This window comes from Suncus etruscus, chromosome 3 (assembly GCF_024139225.1).
Source record: "Suncus etruscus isolate mSunEtr1 chromosome 3, mSunEtr1.pri.cur, whole genome shotgun sequence".
Taxonomy (NCBI): Eukaryota; Metazoa; Chordata; class Mammalia; order Eulipotyphla; family Soricidae; genus Suncus; species Suncus etruscus.
The window spans coordinates 69,803,925-69,827,894 of NC_064850.1; the positions used below are offsets into that span (position 1 = coordinate 69,803,925).

The 23,970-nt window shown below is 39.4% G+C and overlaps 2 non-coding genes across 2 annotated transcripts; both read right to left on the minus strand.

The window, feature by feature from the left end:
* Positions 1-3,944: 3,944 nt before the first annotated feature.
* On the minus strand, positions 3,945-4,051 carry LOC126005680 (U6 spliceosomal RNA). The gene has a single exon (XR_007494721.1). It is a non-coding gene; the product is annotated as a U6 spliceosomal RNA (small nuclear RNA).
* Positions 4,052-22,855: 18,804 nt separating this feature from the next.
* LOC126005735 (U1 spliceosomal RNA) lies at positions 22,856-23,020 on the minus strand. The gene has a single exon (XR_007494772.1). It is a non-coding gene; the product is annotated as a U1 spliceosomal RNA (small nuclear RNA).
* Positions 23,021-23,970: the final 950 nt, after the last annotated feature.

The following is a 23,970-nucleotide window of genomic DNA, read 5'->3' on the forward strand; positions in this document are numbered from 1 at the left end:
TTTTTGGATTTTGGGTCACACCCGGCAACACTCAGGGATTACTCCTGGCTCTGTGCTCAGAAATCGCTCCTGGCAGGCTCAGGGGGACCATATGGGATGCCGGGATTTGAACCACCTTCCTTCTGCATGCAAGGCAAACGCCCTACCTCCATGCTATCTCTCCAGCCCATGTATTCATCTTTATAGTATTCAGAATACTATGACCCTTTAGAGGTGTGTATATTTCATTCTTCCCTTACCTACAACCATGGACAACCACTGGCAAGTTTATTGACTCCACATTTTATCCCATTTCATATATTGTACTGTTGAAATCATGCAGTTTATCATCTCACACTGAGGGTCAAAGAGATAGGGTAACGGAAGGTAGGTTATTTGCTTGCAAACTGGCTTCAGTCTTAGGCATCCTATCTGATCTCTGAACACCACCAGAATGACCCCTGAGCACAGAGCCAGGAGTAAAGCTTGAGGATGAGGGTGGTCAAAAATTAAAGCAAAAAGCATAATAATATCTGAAATTGGCTTCTTTTGCATAAGATATACTTAGGATTCCTCTGTGTCTTCATTCTTTCACTTTATACTTCTCATTATTTTTAGTACTGACAAATATCCTATAATCTAGACTAATCATTTTGTTTATGGTTGCTTCCCAGTTTTGACAATGAAACTGCTAAAAATGTAGGTTTTTGTGTGGACAACACTCGTCAACTCATTTAAATCAATACTAACAAGATAATTATGGGTCCTATGATTAACTTTAATTTTCTAAGCAGAATTAAGAATTCTTTGCCAAGAAGAATGCAGAGATTTACCAACATTTTATGTGAGAAGTATACTATCAGCATTTTCTCCTTTGGAGAAGTCCATGTTCTTTCCTGAATTCTCTCTCCCCTACATATATTTTTCTGAATAAAAATTTTGGGGTAGGGTTGTTGAACCACACTCCCCTTTTTTCAAGGATTAATCCTGGCTGTACATGCAGAAATTAGACCTAATAGTGTTATAGAACCATATGGAATGCCAGAAATGAAACCCATATCAACCATGTACAAGGCAAGCACCCTATATTTGTACAAGAAGCTCTAACTCATAAAACATTTTTCATTAGATCACCATGAGATTCATAATTAAAAAGTAGTTGATAATTGAGTTTTGGTCATACAGTGTTCCAATACCCATGCCTTCACCAGTGTTCATTTCCCATCACGAATTTTCCCACCAATTTCCCACAAATTTTCCCTCCCGTTTTTATTCCCACCCCAAACCTGCCTCTAAAGCAGATATTTTTCTTCTGTCTTTTTCTCTTTGTCTCTATATCTCTTTGTCTCTGTCTCTCTTCTCTCTCTGTCTCTGTCTCTTTCTAACTCTGTTTCTCTGTCATTGACTCTTTCTTTTCTTTTCCTTTAAGGCACTTTTTTTCCTTTTGCAATATATCACTTTACTTCCATTCAATTACAGTTCTTAAGTGATGATTTCTAAATATTATTGTCATAGTAGTACCTTCTCTGTTTTAACTGTTTTGTCTTTGGGTTTTATTCTCAGACTATGGTTTTTGTTTTTATAATCCACAGATGAGTGTAATCTTTTATGTCTTTCTTCTCTGTCTCACTTCACTGTATACAATACTCTTCATGTCTGTCTATGTATAGGCAAATTTCATGACGATTTTCCTAACAGCTACATAGTATTCCACAGTGTAAATGTGCCATGGTTTCTTTATCAACTCATCTGTTCTTAGACACTTGAGTTCCTTACCAGATTCTGGCTGGCTATTGTGAACAGTGCTATGATTAACAGAGAGGAATTTGAACACCTTTTCTGTGTTGTGTTTTGGGGCCCTTGGGATATATTCCCAGAAGCAGTATTGTGTGGTTGAATAGAAGCTCAATTTCTAGTTTTTTGAGAAATATCTATATTATTTCCCAATATAGTTGGACAAATCAATATTTTCATCATCCATTAATGAGAGTTCCTTTCCTCCCCATCCATGCCAACACTGATTATTCTTTTTTTTTTTTGATGTGTGCCAGTCTCTTTGATGTGAGGTGATATCACATTGTTGTTTTGATTTGCATATCCTCAATGAAGCATTTTTCATGTGCCTTTTGGTCATCACTATTTCTTCTTTTTTTTTTTTGTTTTTGTTTTTTTGGGCCACACCCGGCCGTGCTCAGGGGTTAATCCTGGCTGTCTGCTCAGAAATAGCTCCTGGTAGGCATGGGGGACCATATGGGACACCGGGATTCGAACCAACCACCTTTGGTCCTGGATCGGCTGCTTGCAAGGCAAGCACCGCTGTGCTATCTCTCCGGGCCCACTATTTCTTCTTTGAAGGAATTTCTGTTTATCCCTTCTCCCCATTTTTTGAGAGAGTTGGATTATTTTTCTTGTTAAACTCTACCAGTGCGTTACATATTTTAGATATGAATCCTTATCAGATGGATATTGGGTAAATTATTTTTCCCATTCCATGTGTGGTTTTTGTGTCCTGGTATCATTTTCTTTCAGGTAAATAAGCTTTTTTATTTAATATAGTCATTTATTTATCATTGCTTCCAATAAAATTATTTTTAACCGCCAAATTGTCATTAGCAATTAAAGAGTTTCTATTGTTTTATACATTCACCACTATTTGATGTTGCTAGTTGCTAGTGTTTTGAATTTCACTGTATAATAAGAATATAGGGGGGCCCAGAAAGATAGCACAGTGGCGTTTGCCTTGCAAGCAGCCGATCCAGGACCAAAGGTAGTTGGTTCGAATCCCGGTGTCCCATATGATCCCCCATGCCTGCCAGGAGCTATTTCTGAGCAGACAGCCAGGAGTCACCCCTGAGCACCGCCGAGTGTGGCCCAAAAACCAAAAAAAAAAAAAATATATATAGGGTATTTCATTCATTTTAACTTGAAATTTTCTAATATTACAAGAAGTCATATATTTTTATATAATTATTTGCCACTTTTAAAACTTTAGTTAGGAGTCTGCTTCAGTTGTTCATTATTTTTAATTGTGTGCTCTTTTTCTTATCATTTAATTTTAATAGTTGTTTACATTTATCTATCAAGCATGTCTTTTGCAAATACTTCCTCCCAAACTGTGCTTGTCTAGCTAATTTTTAACAAAATTATGTTTGTTTTCTATTTTATGGATTGTAGATATGAGTTGGGTGTTTGTTTTCGGTTTTTATGCCACATCAGCATTGCTCAGGGTTTGCTTTTATCTTTGTGTTCAGGAATCCTGATAAGCTTGGGGAACCAGATAGAGTGCTAGGGACTGAACCCAGGTCAAGTACCCTACTTTTGTACTATTGTTCAGGCCCTATGGTTATATTTTTTGTAAATGGGGCTTTACCAATATTATCTGGATTTCATCCTATGCCACCTAGGAGTGGCATAGTTTCATATTTTATATTTAGATCTCTGATAAACTTTGAGTTAATTTTTATGGAAAGTATAATATGTGTGAAAAAATCACTTTTGTGTATGTGAATGTTTATTTGCTCCATCACCATTGTTGAAAATTTGTCTTTGCTCCATAAAATTGCCCTTTCTTTTTTGCTAAATACCAGATAATATACTGATAATATAATAATCATATTGATTATAATCATAATGATAATATATTTCTGGATTCTATTCATCTTAATTTGTCTATTTGTATACTATATTGAGTACTATAGTTTTATGTAGTAAGTCTTTAAGTTGGATGATATCAGTCCTCTAATTTTTTGTAATTATTTTATATATATATATGTTTTTGGATCATACCCAGCAGAGCTCAGGGCTTACTCCTGGCTCTAGGCTCACAAATCATTCCTGGCAGGCTCGGGGGACCATATGGGATACCGGGATTCAAACCACCATCCTTCTGCATGCAAGGCAAATGCCCCACCTCCATGCTATCTCTCCAGCCCTCAAATATATACATGTGTGTATATATATATATTTTAAATATGGAACACTTCACGAATTTGCATGTCATCCTTGCGCAGGGGCCATGCTAATCTTCTCTGTATCGTTCCAATTTTAGTATATGTGCTGCCAAAGTAAGCATTCAAATATATTTTTTAATAATTTTTGTGACTAATTTTTTAAGGACTTTTTTTTTTTTGCTTTTTTGGGCCATACCCAGTGGACACTCAAGAGTTACTACTGTCTATGTGCTCAGAAATCGCTCCTGACTTGGAGAACCATATGGGATCAAACCATGGTCCATCCTAGGTTAGCATGGCAAGGCAAAGGTCCTACCACTTGCACCACCACTCTGGCCCCTGTCCTTTAATTTTTTAATTCAATGGTAAGTCGATTGTTCAGGGTCTTTTGCTTCTCAATTCAAATTTTAGTAATTTTTAGGAGCTAGTGAAATAGTACAGAGGGTAAGGTGCTTGCCTTGCTTGTGGCTAACCTAGGTTTGTCCCCAGCACCACATATGGCTCCCTGAGTACAGAGCCAGAGTAAATCTTGAGCATGTAAGCCCTAACTACTTTTTTAAAGGAGTGGTGTAGCACAAACACATCTCCCACTCAAACCCAAATAAAACACTTTAGATACAAAGGTTAGGTTTGTTTTGTGTTTACCCTTATAAAATAACTTGCTGGAGTTTTTATTAGAATTAAATTGAATCTATTGATCAAGTTGGGAATATTGATAGTTGACAATATTGATTCTTCTTATCTACATGGAATACAACACTTTGATTTCCTTCATCAGAATGCTATAACTTTCTTTGTGAATATTTTTTGCTAAATGGTTACCTTACTAAATATATATATACTTCAGTTACAGTGATCACACCTATTCTAGATGTAATGCTTACCAGAGGTTTCTGTTTTCACATAAGTTTTCACCAGGAATCATACATTCCCAGCCTATGATGTTCACACATCTTTGTAGTTTCAGCACTAACTGAGGCTCACACTCCTTTATTGTAGAGTTCAAACAACTGACCGATGTGCAGTCTAAAACCACAGAGAGCAGAGGAGCCAATTCAGGACATAGGGCAGCATGGAGGATTGAACTTTTAAGCCCCGTACTTGCAAGATAGAATCTAAGTCACTGAGCGATTCCCTCCAGATTCTCTACATTTTTTAAAATTTATATTATTTATGTTGTGTGGTCATTTGTCATAATAAACTAAGGGAAAGAAACCTACCTTCAGTAATGGCTAAAAATATCGGTACATTAAAGCTTTCACTCTGAGACTGGCTTTAATAACCCAAAGAAGGTATCACTACGTTCTCTATTGCCAGTTTTCAGTTTCAAGTCTATCTTCAAAAAATAGTAAAAATTTCCATTACTAAAACGTGTTGCCCCATATGTTGGGTCCCGTTTTCACCTTTGTTGATTGTTTGAGTATCCGCAAAGAACTCCCAGAATGAGAAATTGATTCCCATCCCCTTGTCTCCTTTTGGGAGGAGATCTTGGTAATAGTTAACCGCAGCAAATAATCCACACAGACAAGAGCTTATGGGTTAAAAGGTTGGGTGAGGAGAGTCCTTTGTCAGCCTGCTGCTAGCTCCAAAACACCTAGAGCCAGCCAGCCAACTCTGGAAACAGCCCCTGAATGCCTGGCACCCAAGCTATTTATTTGGCTCTCAACAGCGCCTCTACCTGGAAGGTCAAGGTGGGACAGCAGGCAAAGGATAATCTTATGGAAATATTTTCATATACAACAATTCCCCTTTTTAGTAAAGAAACAATAATAATGTAGAGAAGTAAATAATATTTTGTATAATTGTAAAAAAAAAAGGAACAACTAATCAATAAAAAAAAGAGTGGCTGTTTGCATAAGCGCATCACAGGAAAAAAATAGAGAAAAACTTCTAACCTAAACACAGGGTGTCCAAAACCAGAAACATGTGTCAAGGAATCAACTACAAGCTTCAGAGATGATAAATATATGGCATACAAGATGAGAAATTCCGAGTAAGTTCTTCCTAGGAAAAGCAAATGTAGAATTTGAAATTCAATGGTCAAGGATCTAGTAGGTGATGGGGAGCTCCAGGGGCAAACACAAAGCCCGATAGTAATCCAGAGATAGAGATTCTTTGAAGAGATGCTAAGAAGGTTCTGTAGTAGGCAAGATGAAGCACATTTTCCATTCATGTCCATGTTGACCAGAAGAAAGTCCTTCTTTGGGGGCAGTGAATTAGGCCCTTATTTTGCAGGAAGAGGCACACATACCCTGCACGGTGGGGGGCATAGTAATGATGATTCATAGGTATCTGAACTTTATCTGAGTTAAATTCTAGTCCAGTCAAAAGTTCATATGAGGGGAGTCTAGCAGGAGGAGGTTTGGCAAGCCCACGCCATGCCGGAGGCCTGCTTGGCCAGGCCTAGGGGGGGTGCGGGACTTGGGATATCCCCAGCACCCCTCTGCCGCCTTGCTCCAGATCTCCAGGGCTTCCCCAGGCCACACGCCTGGGCAAGCCGGTGAGTTGGGTCCCTTGGTGGAGCTTGAAGGTACCCTAGGCCTTCCCCCACTATCCATGCGGCTCCTTAGGGAGGGTCTGGGTGGGGCTCTGAACCTCTGGTCTCCCAGCTTCTTGAAGGATCTCTCCTTCCTGGGAGCCGGGAGTCTAGCAAGACGAGGTTTGGCTGGCACTGGTAATCTCTGTCCAGTCTACATTCTCAAAATCGCGCGGGGGCAATAGCCCCCGCGCGCACAAGAAACATTAATAGTACTCTCACAAGAAACATTAATAGTACTCACTATCATTGAATTATGTTTTTATGTATGCAGAATGTCCATTTTGTACTCTGCCCTTTTGCATACCCCTTCATAAGTTCATATTTCTCTTTAACTTCTTTATCTCCTATCATCATTACTCCTTTTTTACCCTTTCTAACTTAAGTACTGTTGAGTCCTAATTCACAGACCAAAGTGGTGCCCTAGAGTTAACACCCACCCAACTATTTTAAAAGGCATAAAAATGACACATATCTTTTCAACATTTTATGGGTGTTTTCTTTGACGGCTATAACATTTGCTAAATACTTTCTTATACAGTGATGATCCCCCACCCATGTTTTTTATCTTCTCTTTGTGAACTGCTCAATATGGAATTTGGTGTGAAAGAATCCCTCAGTTTAATACTTATGTTTGAACCAAGTCATGGGTCTTGTTGGAAATGTTCTTATGCCCCCATATATCTGATAGCACCACGTGGCTTTATTACTTGTTTGCGTAGGCACACTAATATGGGAAAATACTATACATACCAATAAGTTCTTATCTAATAGAAATGGGAACACACAAATCTTGTAGTGCAATGAGACCTTACACCCTGAACATTGACATAAAGACCTGGCACAGGCCTCAGAAGAATGGGCATTCTCCATTTACCCCTTGATCTACAGAAGACATTTACAAAACATCCAAGGTTGTATATAACATCACCCGGAGGCATTCCTGTACCAGGGACGACCCTACAGCTGTTCTGACATCGATCTACTCAAAAGAGACATCCCTTAACACTGAGAAGACAACAAGAACAATGACCTGCTTACTGGACAGGGCTTGCTGTATTGCCCCTTTATGGTGAGGTTTGTCTATAACATCACCTGGAAGCAATCCTCTACCACGGAAGACCCTACCACTGCTCAGACATCGTCCTGCTCAAAAGAGACTTCCCTTAACACTGAGAAGACTTTACAACAACAACCTGCTTACAGGACAGGGCTTCCTGCATTCCCCTTTCATGGTGAGGTGAAACGAGAAGGCACTCCACATCATGACTTCAATATAGGACATGCAGATTCCAGAATCTTTAATACAGAAACATGAGACTGACAACAGAGACTGTGTGATAAGTGTATTGGCGCTATGGACAATGTCTTGGAGCAAACGATAACTTTCCTGAGGCCTAGAGCTGGTCTTATGCCAGGAAACTTCAGGGGTAGGATCTCTTTGTATTTAGGCCAAGGCTATTCCTTTCCATGCCTCTCATATTTTGGTGGGCCTATGCAAACAACAATTGCCACTCTAACACCGTTTTTACTGTGCTCCTTTGACTCTAATCCTTAAAACACACCCACTTAAAATTTGAGGTTAACTTAAGCTAATATGCATGTACATGGAAATGTAAAAAATACTATGCCTCTAATGTTTAAGGAGTAATAAAAAAGAAAAAAAAAAAGTTCATATGAGGTCCGAGATTGATGAGCCATGTACGGCCGATTATTTAGATGGGAGCTTTAGTCAAAAACCAAAACAAAATGTTTAAGGCAGTGAACCTCCCCATGTAAAAGAATAACTTGAGGGTCCATTCAAAATGGATAGAACCTCCTTTTGAACCTACTATTTTTTTTCCTATGATGCGTCCACGCAAAAAAACCTGATACCAGACAAAAAATATCTTCTAGTAAATTATTTACAACAATATCTAACCCACTAACCCAAAGTAACGAAAGCAAAACCCTAACGTAATACGACATCAATTCCTAAAATTAAAAACTAAAATATAAAAACATTATTTACAGTAATCAACAGAAGTGTAGATTCAAATATAACTTCAAAGGATTACAATTATAAAAAAAATACAAAAGATAAAATTTCTACTGAGTCCAAAACCACTCTGTAAAGATAACTCCGAAAAAGTCCGACCAAAGACACTTAATGAATCAGGAAAAGTGGGTTGCAACTTGATACAGGATACAGCAGTTATCCAACAGTTAACAATGTCTTCCTCAGGCCGAAATCAGGAGGCTGGTAGTTGTGGGTGAAGGAGATGATTTGCACATGTGAAGGGATTCCTGAACATTGAATGTTAAGGACTAGAAAGAAAGAAAGAGAGAAGGGTAAGGAAGAATAAATTGGGGAAGAAAAAGTTAGGTAAAGAGAACTATATACAAAACATGCAAGACAGACACACAACGAGACCTAGACATACAAACTTCACAAAAAATATGGCCATAACACTCACTTATACTTACCAAAAATTATTTGTTGAAAAGGATTCAAAATAGAGCAAAAGAAGAAAATTCAGCTGAATCAACAAAAAGCGCTTTAAAATACAAATAGCGAGTAGAGCAAATCTGAAAGATAATTTCATTCACAATACGACCATGGAAAACAATAATACAAGTATAGACCAGTAATTCTATTGTAGTTAATCTTAGGTGATGAGCACTGTGAAGAGAGTCCACCTAAAAAGAATAGTCATGTCAAAACTATGAATTCACCTCCATCCTGAAGCCTAAATTGAGGGAAATAAAACAATGATGTTAGTGTGAAAGAGTGAAAGACGTTAAATGAGTATATCTCAATACATTGTCATATAACAATATTAATATAACACTAATTAAATTGCAAAATTTTCTCTTTTTTTTTTTTTTTTTTTTTTTTTGGTTTTTGGGCCACACCCGGCGGTGCTCAGGGGTTAATCCTGGCTGTCTAACAAAATTTTCTGATTAATTATGACCTAGAGCAATACTGAAATTAAGACATAAATATACCATAAAGCAACCACAATGGGGATCCATAGTTTTCGATCCTATTCAGCAATCATACCTGTGAAATAAACAATAAAGCATTAATAACAACTAACAAATAAATGAAATGATTATTTGACATTCATAGAAGATCTCTAAGAAGTATAAAACAGAATGTATACTGCTGTGGATTTTTGTTTTTGGTTTTGGTTTTGGTTTTGGTTTTGGTTTTGGTTTTTGGGCCACACCCAGTAACGCTCAGGGGTTACTCCTGGCTATGTGCTCAGAAGTTGCTCCTGGCTTGGGGAACCATATGGGACACCGGGGGATCGAACCGCGGTCCGTCCAAGGCTAGCGCAGGCAAGGCAGGCACCTTACCTTTAGCGCCACCACCCGGCCCCACTGCTGTGGATTTTACTGATGTAGTTAGTAGGGATTTTCTTGATCTTCTTGTCACCAAATTGATCCAGTGCTATCTTGTGGCAATTTTACAATATGAAGTACAGTGTCCATAGTGAACTTTACCATAATGGTTTGTCACTGATGATAAGTTGTATTTTTTAGTCTTGGTATTATCTTCCTGAGTGAATTCTGCTAAATTGAGGTCTTCTAACGGAAAATCCACATAAGTGTGAAGTTTTTTAATTTGTTTGCCATCAAAAGCAAAACGTTTCAGGGCCCGGAGAGATAGCACAGCGGCGTTTGCTTTGCAAGCAGTCGATCCAGGACCTAAGGTGGTTGGTTCGAATCCCAGTGTCCCATATGGTCCCCCGTGCCTGCCAGGAGCTATTTCTGAGCAGACAGCCAGGAGTAACCCCTGAGCACCGCCAGGTGTGGCCCAAAAACCAAAAACCAAAAAAAAAAAAAAAAAGGCAAAACGTTTCAAATGTATTATAAGTACTGGAGGTAGTTTCCATGTGTCTGTCCTCTTCAAAAAATCCCTTTCCCTTTTAGTGTTGCAGCTGTTGCAGTGAACTCTATTTTCATCTCCTAACTTTTCTTCTATAAAAAAATTGAACAAGGCATCCCTGTAATGTACATTTATCTGTAGATGTGACAGCCAGGGACAAATGAACAAATGTCTCATAAACCTCAGACTTTTGGAAACATGTGAGACACTGTAGTATAGATTTGAACTGTCCTTGAAAGAGATCACAAATAATAGATTTGTGAGCCCTTTGATGTTTTGGCCTAAATTGTTCATATTTTTCATTGTCTATAAGGTGTATAGTTTCATCTTTCATTAAGTCTTCAGTAAACAAATCCTTGTGTAATCCCTCTGTAAGAAATATTAATAGTTCGTGGAGATCCTGCTGATTGTGTCCAGCAAATTGTTCATTAAGTAAACTAATTGTTACTTTGAAGCTTTCAGGATTGATATACCTATGACATCCATTTCCCATGGTTTTGATGAGCTGACCAAATTATTCTGCTAATTTACCTTCATGTTACCTTGGATTTTTCCTGTTAATGTTTTTTTATAATGATCTTGATAAAAAAAATACTGAGTCAAGTCTGAAATATTATACAGGCATTGTAGTACTGAGTTCATATAGCAAGAGTTTCCTATATTTTGAAATCCAGTTAAGCAGGTTTCTGTTTTCCTATTGCATTCCGGAATGTAAGGGCTTTTCACTCTTGTCTGTCTCACACAAGGTGTGAGTGTGAGAGTTAATTTGTTGTTTACTTTCCTGGAGGCCTCAGAAATGTTACAACTGTCAGTGTCTTGAGTGTTTTGTATTTGATGTGGGGGGGAGTCCCAAAAGCCTGATCCTGTTCATTTGTCCGATTTCTGACCAGGCGTAAAGAGACCCAAAATTTCTTGGGAGGGTTGTCATTTGTAGAAACGTAGGCATAACCTCTTCCTCTTAGGAGAAGATATCCAGCTATCCATTTTTTATCCCCTTTGATCCAAATCGGTGTATTGGTAGTTTCTTGTGTCTGAATATCTTCTTTAAAATGTTTTTCCCCTGCTGAGTAACTTTCCCCTTGAGGTAAGTTTAGGTAATTTAATGTGATAAGTGTTAAAGATAACAACTTAGTTGGTGCTAATCCTCTTTTTCTATTCTTTTGTAATTGAGTTTTTAATGTTCTGTGAGCTCTTTCCGCAATGGCCTGTCCCCGACAATTGTGAGGGATCCCCTTTAGATGTTTTATCTGCTATTCTTTACAAAAAAAAATTAAAATGTTTTGCTAATATAGGCTGGCCCATTATCAGTTTTGTGTGTGTGTGTGGTTTTTGGGTCACACCCGGCAGTACTCAGGGGTTACTCCTGGCTCCATGTTCAGAAATTGCTCCTGGCAGGCACAGGGGACACCGGGATTCGAACCAATGACCTTCTGCATGAAAGGCAAACGCCTTACCTCCATGCTATCTCTCCGGCCCCCCATTATCAGTTTTTATGGAATATGGAATACCCATCACAAAAAAGCACTGTAAAAGAAAACTACAAGCAGCCTTAGACTTTTGGGAAGACATTGGAATTGCCCAAAAAAAAACAAGAATAAGTGTCCACCACCACATGAAGATGTTTGTTTTTTTTTTTTTAATAAATCTGTTCGAGGCAAGACTTTGCAAAAGCCGGCTCCCTGTGTGTGACACCAGGCGGGGAAAACCCACAAAAGTACACCCGCCCAGTGGGGCCCAACTGTGAAAAACTGTGAGTTTGACCTGTATATGTCTGTCTACTGTCCTCTTGCGTGAAACTCTTGCGAGTGGGGCAAAAAGAGGCTCCAGAAACCTCACTTGCCCAGACGCCATTTTCAGGGAGGGACTACAGAGCATGAAAACCGGCAAGACTTTGCAAAAGCCGGCTCCCTGTGTGTGACACCAGGCGGGGAAAACCCACGAAAGTACACCGGCCCAGTGGGGCCCAACTGTGAAAAACTGTGAGTGTGACCTGTCTATGTCTGTCTACTGTCCTCTGGCGTGAAACTCTTGCGAGTGGGGCAAAAAGAGGCTCCACTCTTTCTAAGAAAAGAACACCATTGCAACAAGAAGGAAAAATTACACTAAGAACGGTGCTATATCACAGAAGCAAACATTTCTCTCCAGACTGTCTTCTCTGTTGCATGCTCGGGCCTAAGATTTGACCCAGTGTGAGGCTTCATCCACGGAGGACTCCCCTCCCTTAGAGGCAAGTCAGCCCATCCAGAAAGGGAGGAGCCAGAGGAGTGTGCTGCCTGCATCATATAGACAATGAATACCATCACAACACGAAGAAAAACCCACAATACAAGTGTGACAATGGGGAAACAACGCAGGCCAGCATCAGACATAGAGAATGAAGATGACAATTCTGAGGACCAGATAATGACCAACCAACTAATCAACCTCTCAGATAAGGACTTTAGACTAGCAATATGGAAGATGCTCAACGGACTCCAAGAAACCATGGATCGAGTTGAACAGAACACTGATAAGAACCAAGAAAATATGAAGACAGAAATCACAAAACTCCAAACTGAAATAACATGTCAACTAACAGGACTGAAAAAGTCAGTAAACGAAGTGAATGACAAAATGGATAAGCTCTGGGACAGGGTATCAGAAGCTGAGAATAGACTTGGTGCTGTGGAAGATGAGATAATAACAATTCCATACAGCAGGAGAGATTGGACAAAAAACTTAAAGCAAATGAGCAGACAATGGAAAAATTAGTCAAAGAATGGGAACAGATGAAAATAGAAGTCTATGATAAGATCAACAGAAACAACTTAAGAATCATTGGAGTCCCAGAGACCCAGGAAGAAAATTTCCAGGAAGAATCAACGGTCAAGAACATCATTAAAGAGAAACTTCCAGAGCTAAAGAATATATGTGATCAAATCCTGCATTCCCGAAGAGTACCAACCAAAAGAGACCCCTGAAAAACCACCCCAAGACACATCCTAGTCACAATGACAAATCCCACAGATAGAGACAGAATTCTGAAAACAGCAAGATCAAAAGGGGAAATCACGTTCAAGCAAGCTTCCCTGAGATTTACAGCAGACCTGTCACCAGAAACACTCAATGCCAGAAAGCAGTGGTGGGATATTGTGACAAGACTGAATGAAATGAATGCTTCACCTAGAATACTATACCCAGCAAAACTCACTTTCCAGTTTGACGGAAGAATACATGGTTTCACAGACAAAAAACAGCTCAGAAACTTCACAGACACAAAACCAGTCTTAAGAGAAAAACTGAAAGACCTAATCTAAGACAAGACTACCCAAAAGACACACCAAATTTCGAAGTAAAGATGGCGTTAAATCCCAGGACAATTCTTTCTCTCAACGTCAATGGACTAAATGCACCAGTTAAGAGACACAGAGTGGCTAAATGGATCAAAAAAACTCAATCCAACCTTCTGCTGCCTACAAGAAACACACCTGAATAGTCAGAACAAACATAGACTCAAAATAAAAGGCTGGAGAAAAATTATCCAAGCAAACAACACCCATAAAAAAGCTGGAGTGGCCATACTAATATCAGATCATGCAAACTTTATACTCAGGAAGGTTGTAAGGGACAAAGATGGACATTTTATATTAATCAAGGGGTACGTAGAGCAGGAAGAATTCACTCTCCTAAACATATATGCACCGAATGAGGGGCCAGCAAAATATTTAATACAACTGTTGACAAATCTGAAAAATAATAACAACAACACAATAATTGTGGGGGACCTTAACACGGCTTTGTCAACACTGGATAGGTCAACCAGACTGAAACCCAACAAGAATATACTAGACCTGAGGAGAGAAATGGAAGAAAGAGGCCTAGTGGATATATATAGGACACTCCATCCCCAGAAACCTGGATACACATTCTTCTCCAATGTACATGGGACATTCTCCAGGATAGACTACATGCTGGCACATAAAACATACCTCCATAAGATCAAGAGGATAGAAATTTTGCAGACTACCTTCGCTGACCACAAGGCTCTGAAATTATTTGTGAACTCCAAAGGGACTCAGAAGAAACACTTTAACACCTGGAAGTTAAACAGCCTCATGCTCAATAACCAGTGGGTCCGAGATGAAATCAAGGAGGAAATCAAAAGGTTCCTGGAAACAAATGACAATCAAGACACAAACTCTCAGAACTTATGGGACACAGCAAAAGCAGTACTGAGAGGAAAATTTATAGCTTTGCAAGCACACATCAGGAAGGAAGAAGGAGCTTACCTGAGTAGCTTAATGACACAGCTAATAGAACTAGAAAAGGCTCAACAAAAGGACCCAAGAATAGGAAGACAGAAGAAAATAACAAAGCTGAGAGCAGAAATCAACGAAGTGGAAACCCAAAAAACAATCCGAAAGATCAACGAAAGCAGAAGTTGGTTCTTTGAAAAAATAAACAAGATTGATAGACCACTGGCAAACCTAACAAAGAAAGAGAGAGAGAGAAACTTGATAACTCGTATCAGGAATGAAAAAGGAGAGATTACTACTGATATGACAGAGATTCAAAGGGTAATCAGAAACTACTTTGAGAAACTCTACGCCACTAAAAATGAGAACCTGGAAGAAATGGATAAATTCTTGGACTCTTATAATCTTCCACGGTTGAAGGAAGAGGATGTAGCATATCTAAACACCCCCATCACCATTGATGAAATTAAAACAGTAATCAAATGTCTGCCGAAAAACAAAAGCCCAGGTCCAGATGGATTCACTAATGAATTCTATCAAACTTTCCAAGAGGAACTACTGCCAATCTTGGCAAGACTCTTTCATGAAATAGAACAAGCAGAAACACTTCCAAATAGCTTTTATGAAGCCAACATCACCTTCATACCTAAACCAGACAGAGATGCTACAAAAAAAGAAAATTACAGACCAATATCGCTGATGAATGCAGATGCAAAGATCCTCAACAAAATCCTGGCAAATAGGATTCAATGCCTCGTTAAGAAGATCATCCACTACGATCAAGTAGGTTTCATCCCAGGAATGCAAGGCTGGTTTAACATCCGTAAATCTATCAACATAATACACAACATCAATAACAAGAAAAATAAAAACCACATGATCATATCAATAGATGCAGAGAAAGCATTTGATAAGGTCCAACACCCATTCTTGATCAAAACTCTCAGCAAGATGGGAATGGAGGGAACCTTTCTCAATATAGTGAAGGCCATCTACCACAAGCCAGTGGCAAATATTATCCTCAATGGAGAAAAACTAAAAGCCTTCCCTCTAAATTCTGGCACAAGACAAGGCTGTCCTCTCTCACCACTCCTATTCAACATAGCACTGGAAATACTTGCTATAGCGATTAGGCAAGAAAAGGATATCAAGGGAATCCAGATAGGAAAGGAAGAAGTCAAGCTCTCACTGTTTGCAGATGACATGATACTCTACTTAGAAAACCCTAAAGACTCTATCAAAAAGCTTCTAGAAACAATAGACTCATATAGCAAGGTGGCAGGCTACAAAATTAACACACAAAAATCAATGGCCTTTCTCTACACCAATAGTAATAAGGATGAAATGGACATTAAGAAAACAACCCCATTCACAATAGTGCCACACAAACTCAAATATCTTGGAATCAACTTGACTAAATATGTGAAGGATCTATACAAGGAAAACTATAAAACTCTGCTCCAAGAAATAAGAGAGGACACACGGAAATGGAAACACATACCCTGCTCATGGATTGGCAGGATTAACATCATCAAAATGGCAATACTCCCCAAGGCATTATACAGATTTAATGCCATCCCTCTACAGATACCCATGACATTCTTCAAAGAAGTGGATCAGACACTTTTGAAATTCATTTGGAACAATAAACACCCTCGAATAGCTAAAGCAATCATTGGGAAAAAGAATTTGGGAGGAATTACTTTCCCCAACTTTAAACTGTACTACAAAGCAATAGTTATCAAAACAGCACGGTATTGGAATAAGGACAGGTCCTCAGATCAGTGGAATAGACTTGAATACTCAGAAAATGTTCCCCAGACATACAATCACCTAATTTTTGATAAAGGAGCAGGAAATCCTAAATAGAGCAGGGAAAGCCTCTTCAACAAGTGGTGTTGGCACAATTGGATAGCCACTTGCAAAAAATTGAACTTAGACCCCCAGCTAACATCATGTACGAAGGTAAAATTCAAATGGATTAAAGACCTCGATATCAGCCCCAAAACCATAAGATATATAGAACAGCACATAGGCAAAACACTCCAGGACATTACAGGCATCTTCAAGGAGGAAACTGTACTCTCCAAGCAAGTGAAAGCAGAGATTAACAGATGGGAATATATTAAGCTGAGAAGCTTCTGCACCTCAAAGGAAATAGTGCCCAGGATACAAGAGCCACCCACTGAGTGGGAGAAACTATTCACCCAATACCCATCAGACAAGGGGCTAATCTCCAAAATATACAAGGCACTGACAGAACTTTACAAGAAAAAAACATCTAACCCCATCAAAAAATGGGGAGAAGAAATGAACAGACACTTTGACAAAGAAGAAATACACATGGCCAAAAGACACATGAAAAAATGTTCCACATCACTAATCATCAGGGAGATGCAAATCAAAACAACGATGAGATACCTCCTCACACCCCAGAGAATGGCACACATCACAAAGAATGAGAATAAACAGTGTTGGCGGGGATGTGGAGAGAAAGGAACTCTTATCCACTGCTGGTGGGAATGCCGTCTAGATCAACCTTTATGGAAAGCAATATGGAGATTCCTCCAAAAACTGGAAATCGAGCTCCCATACGATCCAGCTATACCACTCCTAGGAATATACCCTAGGAACACAAAAATACAATACAAAAACCCCTTCCTTACACCTATATTCATTGCAGCACTATTTACCATAGCAAGACTCTGGAAACAACCAAGATGCCCTTCAACAGACGAATGGCTAAAGAAACTGTGGTACATATACACAATGGAATATTATGTGGGCGACCGTACACCCACATATTCAATGGATTTTTCACCGCTGCCTGATTCAAGCCATAAGTTTGCTTAGCCCCGAGCCAAAAAGAAACTCTGCAAATAAATTTAGCCTGGGACACAGAATCTGGCTTAAACCAGATTCCTTAACCTTTCCATGGAACCTGTTTTTGTAACTGCTCTCAAAAACGTAATTATAGATAGGTTTTTGTAAGGTTTAAACTGTAATCCTTATTGCTTGCACAAAAGAAAGATCTATTAAGGATTTGCTTCCCCTCCCCCCATCCTGCCAGGTTCCTCTTTATCCTTCCCGCCTCAAAATGTGTCTATGCTCCCATTGGTTAAAATCGTTGTACCTGTACAAATCTGATTGGTTTAAGTTTCAATCCTATGTTGCTGCTCCTCCCACTGAAGCAGGGCATAAAAACCCTCCTCTCTCCCTCAATAAACCTCTTGACTGGCTTACGTCACCAGGAGCCATTCTACTAATTTCTACAGCTTAATTTTTTAGGTGTTCACAAAAGAGCTTAACACTCGCGAATTATTTGTAGCTGCTTTTTGCCTTCTGTCCCGGTTGAGAGAAAGCTGCCGGCCGGAATTCTCTCCCAGCAAAGGGCAGGAGCAAAGGAAGTTACAATATTATGCAGCTGTCAGGAGAGATGAAGTCATGAAATTTTCCTATACATGGATGTACACGGAATCTATTATGCTGAGTGAAATAAGTCAGAGAGAGAGAGAAAAATGCAGAATGGTCTCACTCATCTATGGTTTTTAAGAAAAATGAAAGACACCCTTGTAATAATAATTTTCAGACACAAAAGAGAAAAGAGCTGGAAGTTCCAGCTCACCTCAGGAAGCTCACCACAAAGAGTGATGAGTTTAGTTAGGGAAATAACTACATTTTGAACTGTCCTAATAACGAGAATATATGAGGAAAATGGAGAGCCTGTCTAGAGTACAGGCGGGGGTCAGGTGGGGAGGAGGGAGACTTGGGACATTGGTGATGGGAATGTTGCACTGGTGATGGGTGGTGTTCTTTACATGACTAAAACCCAAACACAATCATGTATGTAATTAAGGTGTTTAAATAAATTTAAAAAATAAAATAAAATAAATCTGTTCGAGTTATATCCATTTGCCAAATTTCGTTAAACTGTAAGCCTCTTGGGTTTGCTCCAGCAATGTGAGTCTTTTTTGTTAATGGTGCACATATGTTGCATTTTCCTATAATTTCTGTAGCCTGCCTCCATGGAATTTGGTAATGCGGCAAGCATTTCTATGTAGGGCTGAATGTTTTTCTACAGGTCATTTAAAGATAGGCATTGCTAACAAGTCAGCAGTTTTATTTTCTTGAGCCATTGGCCCTGAAACACCTGAGTGTGCTCTAATATGCGTGATGAAGATGGGTTCAGTTCGGGGTTTTTTTTTTTGGGGGGGGGCACACCTGTTTTGATGCTCAGGGGTTACTCCTGGCTAAGCGCTCAGAAATTGCCCCTGGCTTGGGGGGACTATATGGGATGCCAGGGGATCAAATGCTGTCCTTCCTTGGCTAGCACTTGCAAGACAGACACCTTACCTCTAGTGCCACCTCACTGGCCTCGGGTTCAGTTCATTTTTGAAGAAGCTGTTGTAATTTTTTAAGTTCTGTATAATTGGGTTGTTAGCATTGAGGGAGGCAGTGGCTATTACAGGACATAAATTTACAACATATAAAGAATCAGAAATGACATTCATGGCTTCAGATACATTTTCTAATAGGTAAATTAATGTTGCTAATTCAACTTTCTGTGTTGATTTAAATTTGATATCTATAGTTATATTAATGTTACCCCTGGTTATTCCCGCTTTACCCTCTTTTGCTCCATCGATATAAAAAACCTTGGCATTGGGAATAGGAGAATCTCGAACAATTGAAGAAATAACAAACTGAGTTGTTGTGGTTTTTTTTTTAAAAAGTCCCAGGTCTTTCCTGCAGGATAATGGGAAGAAATTTCTCCTGTAAAATCGTAGAGGGCCCTTTGTAGAGATTCATTAAGAGGCAATATTGACTCAATTTACTTTTTTGGTATTGGCAGAACTATTGTATCTGGGTCAAAACCTAGTAGAGATATAGATCTGAGTCTTGCTTTGATTATCAATTCTGAAATTAGTTGCATGTAGGAGATGAGCGAGGCTGCTTGTTATGTAAATACACCCATTCCAAAGGCCCTGCCTGCTGCATCAGTGCTGCTGTGGGGGTGTCTTTTGTAGGGAAGATTAACAGAAATACCTTTTCTCCCAGAATGAATCTTAAGAGAAATGATTTTTGTAATCTGCTCAAGAAGGTGTTCAATTCATTTTTGGCAGCTGTTGTTAAGTTTCTCTGGCTATCTAAAGCAGGATCACCCTCCAAAGTTTTAAACAGATTAGACAACTCTGCATTCGGGATTCCAAGAGCAGGGTGGAGCCAATTCACGTCACCTAAAAGTCTCTGAAATCATTAAGTATTTTGAGGTCTTCTTTTTTTGATGGAATTTTTTTGTGGATGTATTGACGTTTGGTCCAAAATAAAACCCAAGTATTGATACGGTGGCATAGTCTGTATCTTTTCTAAAGCTATTTTCAGTCCTGCTGTTTGCAAACAGTCAATAACATGAGTGTACTTTCTGTAAATCTGTTTCATTGTTCATTATGATAAGGATATCATCAGTATAATGAAAGATCATGGCTTAGAGAAATCTTTCAAGAGCAGGGCTCAAAACTTATTTACAAAAAATTGACACATTGCTGGGGAATTTAGCATACCCTGGGAGAGAACAGTCCTTTGGAAACGTCTGCAGGGATGGGTATTATTGAGAGAAGGAACTGAGAATGCAAAACATAGTTTATCATTTGGGTGAATAAGAATATGGTAGAAGCAGTCTTTCAGATCAATTATAATTAGTGGCCATTCCTTTGGAATAACTACAAGTGATGATAAACCTGTCTGAATTTGCCCATAGGTATCATAGATAAGTTTACAGCTCTAAGATCCATCAGGAGTCTCCATTTACCAGATTTCTTTCTTATAGTAAATATAGGCTAATTCCATTGAGAAAAAGAAGGTTCAATATGTCCTAACTTTAGCTGTTCTTCCACTAATTCTGTCAGCACCTTTAATTTATCAGTTTTAAGGAGCCACTGACCTGTCCAAATTGGTTCTTCAGATTTCCATTTTATTTTTATTGGTGCTAGAGTATTTATGGCAGTGACCCCTACAAAAAATTTTGAGTTTTTAAATCAAGAGAAGGTTCGGGCTCTTCTGGAGCTAATGGGTATGGAATTCTGCCTTTCAATGTTTGTGTAGGTCACGGCCCCACAGTGATGGTGAGAATGGACCCACATGAGGTCTGATTATAGCTCTTTGATTTTCTGGGCCATAAAACACCATAGTCCTCATACTCAATAAACAGGGACTTAAACCTCCTACACCTTCCAGATAATACGGGATTTCCTGGAGAAGCCAATTTTCTGGCCATTCTTTATCAGATATTACAGTAACCTGAGCACCCCTATCTATCATACCATCAAAGAGTTTCCCTTCCAAATGAAGTTTGATCATTGGGTTTTCATCTTTAAATTTAGTAACCAGAGCCACGAGTGAGTTTTGAGCAGCACCTGGATCTGTGCTTCCAAAACCTCCAATTCTTGTTTTATCTGAATTTCCAAATTTGACATAAGGCACTATTACTATCTGGGCAATAGCCTTCCCCTTTTTAAATGTCCATGTAGCCAGTAAGGTAAAACTACAATGATTTCTCCCACTGAATCTGAGTCAATGACACCAGTGGTTACTGATATACCCTTTATGTTGAGGGAACTTCTGCCAAGAATCAAACCCATTGTATCTGGGGGTGGTGGGCCCACAATGCCAGTATTTAACATATAAGAGCATGCTCCTGGGTAAATTGTAATGTCCTCTAGGCATACTATGTCTAGTCCAGTGCTCCCCGCTTGTATTAATTTGCTAATTGTGATGAATTTCCTTGGGTTGGGTTGGAAAGAATTATTGTCTGAGGACTTTGCCCCTGATTTGGAAGGGCCTGGGGAGAGGCCCTGTGAGCGTTTCCCTGCATCCTGTATGTGTGTCCTTGAGGAGCTGAATTTAAAAGAAGACGACAATCCCTTTTGATATCCCCCATTTTCCACAGTGGTAGCAGACGATTTGCCTCCTGGGGATTGTGTTGAAACCTCTCCTTAGGTTAGTATCAAGGAGGTTTCTGGATCTGCATTCTCTCACCCAGTGGCGACCCTTTTTGCATTTTGGGCAAAGACCTGATTTTTGGGGAAGTGCTTTGTCCCTGGGAGTAGAAAGGCATTGTTTCCTTGCAATGGTTTATACTGAACCCAAGTTTGCTGATGGATGGGGGATATCATAGACATTTCTACAAGCATACAAAAAAATCATTCAAATCTGCCTTTTCCTGTAATGAAGCCAATACCAATTTGCAGGCCAAATTTGCATTATGATAAGCCAAACATTTTTCTAGGTATTTTCTCACCTCCTTATTTTTTATTTGTTTTTTCAGAGCATCTTTAAGCTTACCCACAAACTGTACATATGACTCATGGGGACCTTGGGTAATATTTAAAAAGGTTCCTTTACTAGTGCTGTTAGTATCAATTTTTTCCCATGAAGACAATGCAATATCTTTAATTACTTTTAAGATTTTTTTAGGTAAAGCAGCTTGTGTCTGAACATCTGCATATTGATTTTCTGCCATCAATAATTCATACGAGAGATTGACCCCTGCCACTCGTTTTTTGCTCCATTTGGGCTATACAGTTTGGATTTTACACCCTCTGCATATAACATTTCCCGTTCAGTCCACTGTTTAGATTGCAGGCATATTTCAGCAAGTTTTTTTTTAAGTTATACAGAGTCCAAAGTGTTTTTGACACCAAATTCTTAGTATCTCCAGACAGTATGGAGACGTTGGCCCAAAATCTTTACATGCTTTCTTAAACCGTTCTATGTCTTCCAATTCAAGAGGTTCATTGGTTGAAAAATGTATTACCTGTAATGGGACTGAGGCTGGCTTAGCAGAAGTACTCTGAGCAGGGCTCTGAGGCCTGAAATATAGGGTACTAGAATGTGATTTGCCATCTGAGTCGGCACTATTATGTGAGTCCATTCTGTGAACAGAATCAGGATGTACTTGTGAACTCAGTACTGGAGATTGGTCATTAGTGTTAAGAGCTGATTCAATTCTGTAAACAGAATTAGGACTCACTTGTGGACTTAGCACCGGAAGTTGGTCATTAGTGTTAAGATTTTTTTTTCCGGGCCCGGAGAGATGGCACAGCGGCGTTTGCCTTGCAAGCAGCCGATCCAGGACCTAAGGTGGTTGGTTCGAATCCCGGTGTCTCATATGGTCCCCCGTGCCTGCCAGGAGCTATTTCTGAGCAGACAGCCAGGAGTAACTCCTGAGCACCGCTGGGTGTGGCCCAAAAACCAAAAAAAAAAAAAAGATTTTTTTTTTCCCCCAGGGCAGAGCAGGAACACAGACCCTGACTACCACAAATTATGCAGTCGAGTTTCCCACATTTGGGGAAATCGCAGGGGTCAGCACATCCGGAGTGCAATGGAAAAACCTCACCCTGGGAAAACCACCTTCTTGATCATGGTATCTCCCCTGCCAGGTAAGTATAGTGTTAAGATTTTGATTTGGGTCATGAGTTTCTAAATTACGTTTCCAAGTTGATATTTTTTTCCAGGAAAAATGCCGATATTTTTTATGGTGGTGTTGGGTTCATCAGCCCGTACCTTGGCCTTGATTTTCGTGGGATAGATTTCCTTATTATCCATACTGGTCTTAGCCTCACTATTTCTACACTTTCTATTTCCTAAACATCAGCCAATACCTATGCTCACCATAATAATATTAGTCAACACAGAAATTCCACAAACTATGACGGATGGAGACAACACAGGTGAGGCAAATATTGGAGTATAAATTTTCGTTTGAAATATAGACCACAACCATCCAACAGCAATGATTTTTCCTATCGTCAAGCCAATTGGTTTTAAATAAGATGGAATAATCCACTTGACAAATGCAGCACCAAAGTATTTGTAACAAGGTGGCACAATCAACGTGACTAACCACAGAAACCATCCAAAGATCTCCAGAGGAAATTTCTAATAAAGCATTTCACTTACAGTTACTGAGGGTCCAGGTTCACCTGTCTCAGGCGCCATTTGTTGCCCCATTTGTTGGGTCCCATTTTCACCTTTGTTGATTGTTTGAGTATCCGTAAAGAACTCCCAGAATGAGAAATTGATTCCCATCCCCTTGTCCCCTTTTGGGGGGAGATCTTGGTAATATTTATCCACAGCAAATAATCTACACAGACAGGAGGGTTAAGGGTTAAAAGGTTGGGTGAGGAGAGTCCTTTGTCAGCCTTCTGCTAGCTCCAAAACACCTAGTGCCAACCAGCCAACTCTGGAAACAGCCCCTGAATGCCTGGCACCTAAGCTATTTATTTGGCTCTCAATGGCGCCTTTACCTGGGAGGTCAAGGTGGGACAGCAAGCAAAGGATAATCTTATGGAAATATTTTCATATACAACAAAACTAATAAAACTAATCATTTCTTTC